The following is a 12,895-nucleotide window of genomic DNA, read 5'->3' on the forward strand; positions in this document are numbered from 1 at the left end:
AAAGTAAAAACATGCATGAGTAATGTTTTGTAGCAGCTTTCCTTGAACATATATAGTTAAAGCATGAGGTTTGGATCCAATGAATCATCACGGTTACTCCACAAATGAACTGGAACTATTTAAGTATGAGGATGCACAATCACGCTCGCTGCTATTATTAACCATGAGTAGAGATGGATGTAGAGTCAGACACATATATTTAAAGTAAAAGTGAAAGACGATGATGATTTACCTATTTAAGTGTGTGGGATGATTACATGGTTATTATCGACGTCAAGCCTTGGCTATGTTCCCCGTAGTTTTCGATTTTAGTTCAGTTTATAAATATTATTGTCAATTATATCAATTAATCATTTTGAAGGTTTATGATGAACTAAGATGGGCTTGTTGAATTATTTAAGTTGTTAATGTTAATATTTGAATTAGTATATTTCAACTTCTTTCCAATTAATTTGAAACGAGAGACTTGACTGATCTTCAAAAAGGATTCGAGATTTAACCCGCATTATCACCTGTGTGATCTCATTAATGTAGGATCCTGAAAGTCACTATGTACATGATTAAGTGCATGTGCAGTCCAATAATTCAAGAACGTATGGTCCATTTTGTTTTTGTTAGTGCACCGGATACAAAAAACTCGTCTGGTTTATGTTTTGTTTGATCCATTTGGGTGATGCAATAAAGTTTTCATATAGATTCGGACAATCCCAAAAACGTATGACACACAGAAAAAGGAATCCGTGTTCAGGACAAGCTAAAACAGTCGAGTACGGAAACACACTATACTTCCGGCCCATTTTCACTCTTTGATTAAGATGCATGACAAACAGATAGAGATAAACATTGACTTGTTTGTTAGTTATACATTGAATTGAATTATATATAATAGACGATGGATTTTATCTTTGAAATGAAGTAGTTGAAAAGAAAGAGATAGGCGACAAGTATGCTGAGCATAAATCTTGAACACTCATTTATCACCGGTGTCCGAGTTGATTGAGACCCTAATTTTAGAGATTTATCATCTTAAGATCATAAATTCGATTTCAGAAGCACGGGAGTAATTTTAAGGACTCCAACATAGCATAATAAATTAAAATAGTTACCTGCAGTAACCATATTTGCTTTTACATATTCATCTTTGAGTACTACTGAGGTGATTAGTGATTACACACTAGCTCTAAGTCTTGATGGTGAGCTCGGTTCACCATCAAAGACTAAAGCAATTTCTATTGGCCAAAAATGAGTTAACATAACTCGCTCATTTAAAAAATCACATCCATGCGATACATATTACTTCACAGATCATTCCCACTCTGTCAATCATCGAATTATCATGTATATAATCGAACATAAACATTGTTCTAGCTAGCCAACTAGTCTCACTGATCAACTGCTATATATATTTATATGCGTATATTTTTTAATTTTTGAACGGTAATTAAGTATACCGTTCAAAAATTAAAAAATATACGCATATAAATATATATGCAGTATAAATATGGTCCGTAGTATCTGAAATTGGGATAAACCCTAGCTAGACAGTTTTGTAGTAGTTTCTACGAGCTTGAGAGTGGCTATTAAATCCTGTAAATCAAATTTAATCTCAGTATCCAATAATAATGCAACATATATTTATAATATATATAACACACTGACTTGTGCTTGTGTGGTATATTTAGCTATAATACTTCATTAATTACTAACATGAGAAGAAGAAAAACAGATGAAGCTTTGTTTTCTGGCAGTTTATAATATATCAGCCCCACCACTGATGGACTGTGGTCAAGGCAATATATAGTGTGCAGAGACTGCAGTACATGCATGAACCATCATGATACCAGTTAACTCACCTGCATTTTGAAGGCTAGCTAGCTCCTTGTATCATTCTTTCTTCTTAATCTTCATTTTCATAATTACGTTCAAAAATGCTCATCACAACTTCACATATGCTGCTACCTCTCCATGCTAACGGGCATGGTGATAGTTATTAGGTTTAACTGCAGTACTCCTCTCTATTTTCAGCCCAAACCCAAACTCAAGTTGGCACATCTACAGCATTACAGAAGGGAATACTAGCCCATGGTCGATTAATTCCATTCTCCGGCTCTCTTCTTCCTTTAGTTTCAAGAATTTTGTTCATAATTAATTTTTCGTATAAATTGAAATGACCTTCGTTTCTTCACTGGCTTAATTTGTAGTTGCTCGGTAATTCTAATTTTTGCAGACTAGCTTAAAGTCATTACTTGGTTTTTTAATGAACTAGTTGAGAAGCCGCGCATCGCGGCGGCCTATAAAAATTATATTAATGATGCAATATTAATATTTGCAGAATAAAATAATTTTGTGGCTGTCTATAAAAAGTATATTAACGTTTCAAAATTATTATTTGTAGGATAAAATAAATTTTATATTATAAAAATCTTCATGTTATACCAATACTACTCCCTCCATCCCAAATTAGATGAGATATTTGACTTTGGGCACGTAACTTAAGGTGCATTGACCGTCTAGTTCTGAAATTTATTTATTTTTAATTTTTTTGTAAACGAAAATTTCATATTTAAATTTTTATTTGCAAAAGTAAAATTTTAAAAATAAATAATATAGCTATGCGGTCAATGGATTTTAAACTGCGTGCCTGAAGTCAACGAGCTCATCTAATTTGGGATGGAGGTAGTAATATATAAAATTGAAAAAGTGGACTATAATTCATGGTAAAAAATGAAAATAAATTTATACAGGTAAATAACAATTTAAAGCACGACGAATCTTAATTTTATTTGTGTTTTTTTTAAAAGTAATCATGTTCTTACATTGTCACCTTCCGTCAAATTTTTTGGATTGATTGTGCAAAAAAAAAATCTTAAATCTGTGAGGTTGTAGTATTGAGAGAGAGGAGGTTGTGTTAAGATGATCTAAAACCTTACGATCTATAAGGGTATTTATAGGTGCAAAGAGACTTGTGTGCTACTCTTTTGCATAATTAAATAATCCGAAACAAACTCAGATTAAAACTTTCAAGCTACTATATTCCGTAAATAATCTGAAACAAAATCAGATTCTGAAACTTGCTTCTAATATATTTTTCATCCAAAAATTCCAGAATATTAGAAAAATAAAACGGAGCAATGTGAGAGGCGCCACCTACACTCCCTTCCCTTCTCCACCATATTTTCGTGTATACAAAGTAAATCATATAAAAATTAACAACAACAAACAGGTTCGATGAACAGAACAAATATTATAAAAGAATAACCAACAAAAATACATTACTAATAGTTAATTTATTGATATCATCCATCAATATCATGTTAAGACTATATTCTTTTCTCCTGTTTGAATCTGTCAACTCCCACATAACGATCTATACTTTGCTTGCAACAACCTTTATTTTTTTTAATACTAGGGGGTGTTTGGGGAGGGCTTAAAAGTCCGGCTTCTGGATTATAAGTTAGAAGCACTTATTCGTACCGTTTGTGTAAGAAGTCAAGAAGCACTTATAAAAAGCTAGGAATGCTAGCTTTTGTTTCAGGACTCACTACGCCATATATGGCCTACAACAACATCAAAAAAATGATGCCATAACCCCAAAATATGTTGCAATAGCCCGAAAAAGGGCTATTGCAACATAAAATTTAAGTTGCTTTTTTCGATGTTGTCCTAGGCCTCTACTGCAACATTATGGTCACCTACTGCAACATGAGGTTTTATGTTACAATAGCCATGCTACTGCAACATCTAACTACCCTATTGCAACTGAAATTTTATGTTACGTTAGACCTTCTGATTGCAAAAAAAAAGTGGGACCCACGTGTGGGCCACCTGGGTGCCACGTGTCAGTCCAGTGGCTGCCACGTGTCTCTACCAAGTGGAGACACGTGTCAGCCCTATGTTTGGACACCTGTTTGTTAGTCACATGTTAGCAACATTTTTTATTATGCAACTGCAACATATATATGTGCTACTGCAACATTAAATACAACTTTTCAACATTTTACTATATGAGCTGCAACATTTTATTAATCAAAGGCAACATTATTTACTGAAAGAAATTAAAAATATACTCTTTAAATATTAAACATCCCAAAATTCCAACCAAATCTAAGTTGCTAAAAACCAAAGTAACTACCAAATCAAAGTACATCCTGCTACTCACTACCAGTCAATTGAACAAAATTATAAAGATGTACGTTCTACACTTATATATGCTATAAGTGGATTAATTGGCACACATAGTCTTCGAACGGTGGTAGATCCCAGACTTCTGGCTGCCAGTCCAGCAGTGTGTGAAGAACCATATCAGCAATAGAAAATTGACCAGATTCGCTTTGGAGCAAAGGAGCAACCATAACCTTCATTTCAGCAGCCTCTAGCTGCTTTTACACCAATCCTGTTTAGATGCATAAATATCAATAAGACTATAAGAAAATAAAATATAACAAAGGGAAATTGATAACAACCAGAAGCATCTATATATTTATAATCATAGCGGCCACTAAATATAACAAGAAGAGGAGTTTATATATCAAACTTATGTAGACGGATAAAGAACTTTTAACTCTAAGTAGTTGAAAAATTTATAGTTACTGGGATCTGGTGGAATATGGATGAGCTGAATACACAATTAGTGACCAATGACAGATCAAAACCACATACAACTGATAAAGACTGCATTTAAAATTGCACTTTAATAATATTTAGGCATTCAATTTTAAGTAAAAATGTGCAGGAAGTGCACCGAGTGAAAAATACCTTTTTGTAAGGCCCCTGTAATAGAAATCTCAATTTTTTGAGCCGACAAGTGAAAAGGCGCAAGAAGTGCACCTACTGAAAAAACACTGACGAAATTTCTATATAAAGATAGACCATATCATGCTTAATATATATTGTAATTACAATAAAAGGTAAGCATATACAAAGATAATTTTTCAGAATTTATCAAAGTTTATACCTTTGAATAACTCAAGGTTTTGCAAAGCATCACTATCAAGAGATAATATTGAGGGAATTTCTATATAAAGATAGACCATATCATGCTTAATATATATTGCAATTACAATAAAAGGTAAGCATATACAAAGATAGTTTTTCAGAATTTATCAAACTTTATACCTTTGAATAACTCAAGGTTTTGCAAAGCATCACTATCAAGAGATAATATTGAGGGCAACCCTTTTCCAAGAGGCTGCAATATCCATGAGTTCCACACGTTCATCATCAATCAATTCCATCGACTCTTTAGCAATTTTTCAAGCAGTTGCCCTTTCATTAGCTAATTTTAAAACACAGATAAAATGGAAACACTTAATAAATAAAGGAGGCGTCAAGGAGGTGTCACCTACATATATATTTCCATGCCAGTATGGAGATAATTCTGTATGAACCTGAAGACAAATACAATCTCGATATAAAACTTTAGACATATCAGATGCACTAGAACAGTATTATAAACCCTTATTACATTTGAAGTTAGTTTGTCAATCCAGATTTAGCTTCGTCAGAATTATCAAAATAGTCATAAAGCCACTTTATTGCTACAATTTTGCATTATTTATGGAAATTTATAATTCAAACTCATTCTTGCCACCTCGACAAACACTTGCACCTGAACATGTCCAGGCTACCTTTACATTTCCAAGAAGAGAGACTTCCCTGATTAATTATAAGAATTCACAACAATTAGATTAATTATAAGAAATCAACATTTTACTAAAGACAACTTGCCAAAATATAAAGTACTAATTACACAAAGCCCTGAACTCTGTCCAGAGTACTCGAGACCATAGACTGACTAACAAGGATATAGAGAAGTTAATCCTGGTTTATGATTAACTGGGTAAGTTAATCTGGGTACGTTGCATACTGTTCTAACAAACAATTGTATACACATACCACATAAGAATACATAACATACACATCAATTTAACATAAAAACATACATCAAACTGGAAGATCTGAGGCATTCAATTAAAAATAAAACCAGAGATACGCACCACTCATACACATAATCATAAAACATATACACACCAATAATAAATATATACACAAGAATTGAATAAAAGTAGTACCTTAAAGTAGAAGCTTAAGCTAAGTCCCAACTTATTCAACCCCAAATTAGCACTGGAACAAAGAGATGAAACAAAATTAGTACCAAAACAGAGTGAGTCTCACAAAAACAGAACCAAAAACCAAACACCCCCAATTCAAACATGAAACCCTAGTTTTGTTTGAAGCTCGAATCGGTTCAAGGAGTCCCCATTTCCATTGATCTGTGAAAGTTTAACTCTCAATTGAAGCCAATTGACTTTTATCTACAGCTCAGTTGAAAGAAATCTGAGAGAGAGAGAGAACTGGCTAGATCTAGAAGAGAGGCAAAGAGAAATGTCCAGAGTGGATAGGTAGACATTTTAATTTTTGAGAGTGTGTTTTCACTTCTTCAAATATTAACCCGCCCTCTCAAAAAAAAAAATGTCCGCCTGTCCAAAAACTTAACCCGCCTAAAACCATAATGAAAATTGAAAATTTTACTTTATTTTTATATTTTTTAAAGATAATAGAGTAATAGATTGTATTCGAAAAATTTTTAATCGATAAAAATATCAGTTAATTACTATATCTAGTAATTTATTTAAAATAAATTATTTGTGTTATTTATTTAAAATCAAGTAATAACATATTCTATAAATAATATACTTTACTTTTAAAATTTATTCAATTTTAGTATTATTATTTTATTCTTATGCAAATTTACTACTTTTACTATATTTAATTATTTTAAAGCGATTATATGTAAATTAATCTTTTTTCACAAAGAATTGTGTTTTCATGTTTAATATAATATATTTTATCAATTAATCATTTAAATTTATTATAATTATATTTTATGTGAATATTATTATCAAATTATAAATAATTATTTTACTAATACTCTATGCAACACATATGTTTGGCTATTGCAACATCAAATGGACATAAATGGCTATCGTTGCGGTAGGTATGAATTAGTGCCTCTAATGCAACATAATTTTGCAACACTCGTGTTTACACCATTGCCATAGGCCATATATGGCGTAGTGACTTCTGCTTATTTGCCAAATACTTTAATCACTTATAAGTCTTAATTTACTTCTAACTTCTTTTCCACTTCTTTACTGTAAGCAAAAAGCACTTATTTTAACCTTACCCAAACGCCCACTATATAAACAGCCTTCACTTATCGTTGCAGAAGAACAGCACCACCAAGTAGAAAATCTAGTAAGAGATTTATCACCAGAGAGAGGTAGAGTTGTGGTATTGAGAGAAGGGAGGTTGTGTTTAGATGATACAAAACCCTATAATCTATAGGGGTATTTATAGGTGGAGAGAAACTTGTGTGCTACTCTTTCCCATAATTAAATAATCTAGAATAAAATCAGATTAAAACTTTCAAATTACTATATTCCATAAATAATCTGAAACAAAATCAAATTCTGAAATTTGCTTCCAATATACCAGAAACTAAAAAAGGTAGTTCTAATTTTTGACTTTTTAATCCAAAAATTCCAGAAAATTAGAAAAATAGAACGGAGCGATGTGAGAGGCCACCTACACGCCCCTCGCTTCTCCTTTATATAAGTATATTGATTGAGAGAAGGGAGGTTGTGTTTAGATGATACAAAACCCTATAATCTATAGGGGTATTTATAGGTGGAGAGAAACTTGTGTGCTACTCTTTCCCATAATTAAATAATCTAGAATAAAATCAGATTAAAACTTTCAAATTACTATATTCCATAAATAATCTGAAACAAAATCAAATTCTGAAATTTGCTTCCAATATACCAGAAACTAAAAAAGGTAGTTCTAATTTTTGACTTTTTAATCCAAAAATTCCAGAAAATTAGAAAAATAGAACGGAGCGATGTGAGAGGCGCCACCTACACGCCCCTCGCTTCTCCTTTATATAAGTATATTGATTGATTAATTTTATAACTTATAATTTCATAAGAAATTAAAATATAAGGTTAACAATTATGTAACTACAAAAGTCATTACTTGGTTTTTAATAAATTTTATACATCTGTGCATTCTCACTAACGGAAAAAATATGATTTATTAAAAATTTGTAATAGCTGTTTTCTTAACCCCACATCTATCTATACTATCTATGCTATAAACCCAATATATATCTAATACTATACTATAATAAGCCAATATAGGTATAATTTGTACTCCAAGATTTTAGTTATATTGTTTGGTTTGGTACTACAAGTCTACAAATGTGGAGTCTATTATTTTTTGGTTTGATACTTTCCTTTGGGTACCTCAAGTACTATAATAAGCCAACATAGGTATAATTTATAGTCCAAGGTTTTAGTTTTATTTTTTGGTTTGGTACTCTCCTTTTGGTACTACAAGTCTACAAATGTGGAGTCTATTATTTTTTTGGTTTGGTACTCTCCTTTGGGTACTACAAGTCTACAAATGTGGAGTCTATTAGTATTATATTGTTAAACAGTTTCAAATACTAAAAACACTCATAACGATTCATTATCATATAATATTTCATTAAAACAATTATAACGATGTTATAAATAAAATTATAAATATACAATTTTGAATATCTTTTTTTAACAATAACCTTCATATAACTATTTTTAACTTTAGCGTGTCCTATTTCAATATAAACACGAACCATTACATAACCCTTTCTAACTCTAATCTTAAAAGTTATTGTTGTCAAAAAAAAACCAAGATTACAAAATTAGGTTGAAATTCGATTGATTAGATTAATCTTTCAAAGGTATTACACGATCGGCTATGTTTGGAAAAAAATTGAATTTTCTGATTTTTTTTATTTTTAAATCTATGTGTACTAAATTCGGATTAAATGTATTAAAATCCTGACACACACACACATATATATATATATACATATATTTATTTAATAGGATTTGTCCATTTTCAAGTAATCGGTAGAAAATATAGTCAGTTGAATAATATAATTTAATTAAAATTCAATCCATTAATACTAAAATACTAATAAAATGATGTTAAAATTTAAATTATAAATAATAAATTACGAACTATATACCGCCCGTGCTTCGCACGGGTTAAAGGCTAGTAAGGTATAATTTGTACTCAGTACAAAATTTTGGTTTGGTCGTGTTGGTTTGGTGATTCACTTTATAACTAAAAGTCTGCTACACGTAGAGTTATCATAGTCTTACATCTCTAGACAGTTCTAAGTCTTACATCTCTAAACAGTTTAATATACTACTGGATAAAAACTCCACCATTATTCTTTTAAATATAATTTATAATTAGTTAAAGAATAAAAAAAGTAAACTTACTATCATTAATATATATTACTATTATATAATAATTATTAATAGATGCATAACTTATAAATACATTTGTTAATATGTCTTCTACTCCAAAATAATAATATATTTTTTATAAACATAAAAAATGAAAAAAATAAATTTTATAATTAGTTAAAAAAAGGAAAAAACTATATACTCCCCCGTGCCTCACACGGGTTCAAGGTTATAACATAAAAAGTTCATTATTTTTTTTAAATATAATTTATAATTAGTTAAAAAAAAAGGAAATAAAACTAATATCAATAACATATAGAATTTAAAAGGGGAATTATCTTGTATATTGTTTTTTCAATCTTATTTTCAAAAATACTACCTTATCCAATCTTATTTTCAAATCTCTAAAATATTTTCAAAAATACTACCTTTTTGAAAATATTTTCCAAAAATACGGTGGTTGCATATGCAACTATATATGCAATTGAATTCCTGATTTCGAGTTCCAATTTTCAAATGTCATTTTCGACCTCATCTTTGGAGTCGATATATATATATATTTCCAATTTTCAAATGTCATTTTCGACCTCGAAATATATATCGACTCCAAAGATGAGGTCGAAAATGACATTTGAAAATTGGAACTCGAAATCAGGAATTCAATTGCATATATAGTTGCATATGGTTGTATTCAGTTGCATATGGTTGCATTCAGTTGATTCTATTGCAATCTAATGGCCCCGCCAGGAGCACACCATACATCTGTTGCAACTTACAGTTTTCAGTTGCATTTAGTTGCATATGAGGTTGCATTTAGTTGCATATGAGGTTGCATTCAGTTGATTCTATTGCAATCTAATGGCCCCGCCAGGGGCACCCATACTTCAGTTGGAACTTACAGTTTTCAGTTGCATTTAGTTGCATATGAGGTTGCATTTAGTTGCATATGAGGTTGCATTCAGTTGATTCTATTGCAATCTAATGGCCCCGCCAGGGGCACCCATACTTCAGTTGGAACTTACAGTTTTCAGTTGCATTTAGTTGCATATGAGGTTGCATTTAGTTGCATATGAGGTTGCATTCAGTTGATTCTATTGCAATCTAATGGCCCCGCCAGGGGCACCCATACTTCAGTTAGAACTTACAGTTTTCAGTTGCATTTAGTTGCATATGAGGTTGCATATGAGGTTGCGTGCAACCTCATATGCAACCTCATATGCAACGGAAAACTGTAAGTTGCAACTGATGTATGGGTGCCCCTGGCGGGACCATTAGATTACAATAGAATCAACTGAATACAACCCATATGCAACCATATATGCAACTGAATTCCTGATTTCAAGTTCCAGTTTTCAAATGTCATTTTCGACCTCATATTTGGAATCGATATATATATATATATATATATCGATTCCAACGATGAGGTCGAAAATGACATTTGAAATCTGAAACTTGAAATCAGGATTTGTAGTTGCATATATGGTTGCATATGCAACTACAGTATATTTGAAAATATTTTAGAGAAGGTAGTATTTTTGAAAATAAGATTGGATAAGGTAGTATTTTTGAAAATAAGATTGAAAACGTGATTATTAATAAAAAAAAGCCCAATTTAAAACTACCATTAATAACATAAATTAATATTCAAAAATACTTATAAATAAATATATAACTTATAAAGACAAACCAAAAGTCATATAAAAATTTATATAAATAAACGTGAATGTTTTCTACTCTAAAACAAAACCTTATCAAATATTAATAATAGAAAATATAAAAAAATATTGCAAAAGCTCAATTCTAAAGTGAATATAACCAGTCTGTTAATATAATTTAATAAAATTACATTCATTAATATTAAAACACTAATAAAATGATGTTAAAATTTAAATTATATATAATAAATTTAAAATTATATAACCGTCCGTGCTTTGCACGGATTTAAGGCTAGTATATATTAAGATTTTTCTTAATTAAAAAGCACGTGTTAATTCTTTGGGGACTTATATGGATTTTGCGCCCCTGATTAATTATTAAATGTATTTTGCATATAATAATTTTATGGCTAAGTCTTTTTATCTCTTAACTTCAAAATTTCACAATTTAAATTTTTTAAACACTTCCCATCACCGTTATTGTTACTCAGCGGAGAGTATTTTAGATATTTGATATTAAAAATATTATTCTTATTTTATATTATTCAAATTTCGACTAATATATTATGGACCCAGTATTTTGTTTATATAATCATTTGAAATACGAAAACAAACAAACATTACTACAAACTTTGAATACACTAGCTTTATTTGTTGATTACTGATCTTAGTTATTGTTTGTTTTCGTATTTTGCTTCATTCAAAGTAGAGCTGTAATTCGAGTCGGGCGGCTCGCGAGCTCACCCGACTGGAACTCATCTAACTAGACTCGACTCGGCTCGTTTAACTAAACGAGCCGAACTCGGGCAAAGGTTCCAGCTCATTTAAATAAACGAGCCGGCTCGGCTCGGCTCCACTCGTGAAATTAAACGAGCCGAGTTCGGGTAGAAGTTTTTAAGTGTAATATTAAACGAGCCGGCTTGCCCGACTAGCTAAAACCGGCGCTCGACTCGACCCGTGAAATTAAACGAGTCGAGTTCGGGTGGGAATTTAGGCTCGACTAGTTAAACGAGCCGGCTCAGCTCGGTTCGATTAACTTTGGCTTGAATTACGACCGACTCCAAACTCAGCTTGCTCGGATCGAATTACACCTCTAATTCAATGTTTGAAATGCACAATTAAATACATATACATTCTCTCTCTCCCTTTCTCCCTCTCTCACCACAATTCACCACTCTTGGGGATTCTTTCTCCACGAGGGGCAAAAACCTTAGAACTATTGTTTACCCACACAAGTAAGTTCACTTTCTCTCTCCATTTTCATATAAAAATCCATGCTTTTTACCCCCTCTCCCTGCTCTTTATCCACCTCATTTCCTCTTTTATATTATATATATATATGTTCTTTTATATTGTTTTAATACATTATTATGCTTAAAGTTTCAATCTTTTTGATGGTGGATCTGATTATAACCCTCATCTATGATTTAGATCTATGCTCAAATTCTTGAATTTGTTATATGCATTGTTGATTAACCAAAGACAAGATATGTGGGGTGTTTAGTAAGCTTAAAAAACCTTCTTATTTAAAGTAAAGGAAAGAAATAGATTAAAAATGAGAAATAAATTAAGAAGTAAGGGATCTTTTGATTTGCGGAACGATGCGAGGTTGAAATGAGGAATTGGGTTGAGGAGATATGAGTTTTAGCCTTGAGGTATTAAATCTAATACCATGCGTTTGTGTTTGGTTGAGTACCGGAACTAATCTATTCAATTTTTAACAACTAAGTTATTAATTTATATTAATAAATTATTATTATTATATAATATTTAGGTATCATCAATTTAATTTTGTATCAAAAACTAATATTTAATTATTTAAATAGATCAAGAAATCAAAAACGAAAATAATTCTCATACCTCCTTATACCCAAACTGTATCAAAAATCTATACCTTAAAAGTTGAAATTTTATTGGAAATAAACAAAACTCATCGCG

At 31.0% G+C, this 12,895-nt stretch overlaps 1 long non-coding RNA gene across 5 annotated transcripts; it reads right to left on the reverse strand.

Moving 5' to 3' along the window:
• Positions 1-3,995: 3,995 nt before the first annotated feature.
• LOC108196404 (uncharacterized) lies at positions 3,996-6,699 on the reverse strand. 5 transcript variants are annotated; one of them, XR_010285925.1, is made up of 5 exons: positions 6,072-6,699; positions 5,591-5,655; positions 5,346-5,387; positions 5,116-5,265; positions 3,996-4,393 (listed from the first exon to the last, which is right to left on the reverse strand). It is a non-coding gene; the product is annotated as an uncharacterized LOC108196404 (long non-coding RNA). The 5 variants fall into 5 exon arrangements; XR_010285924.1 differs by having other exon boundaries at positions 5,116-5,239; positions 6,072-6,696; XR_010285923.1 differs by lacking the exon at positions 5,591-5,655 and having other exon boundaries at positions 6,072-6,680.
• Positions 6,700-12,895: the final 6,196 nt, after the last annotated feature.

This window comes from Daucus carota, chromosome 1 (assembly GCF_001625215.2).
Source record: "Daucus carota subsp. sativus chromosome 1, DH1 v3.0, whole genome shotgun sequence".
Taxonomy (NCBI): domain Eukaryota; kingdom Viridiplantae; phylum Streptophyta; class Magnoliopsida; order Apiales; family Apiaceae; genus Daucus; species Daucus carota.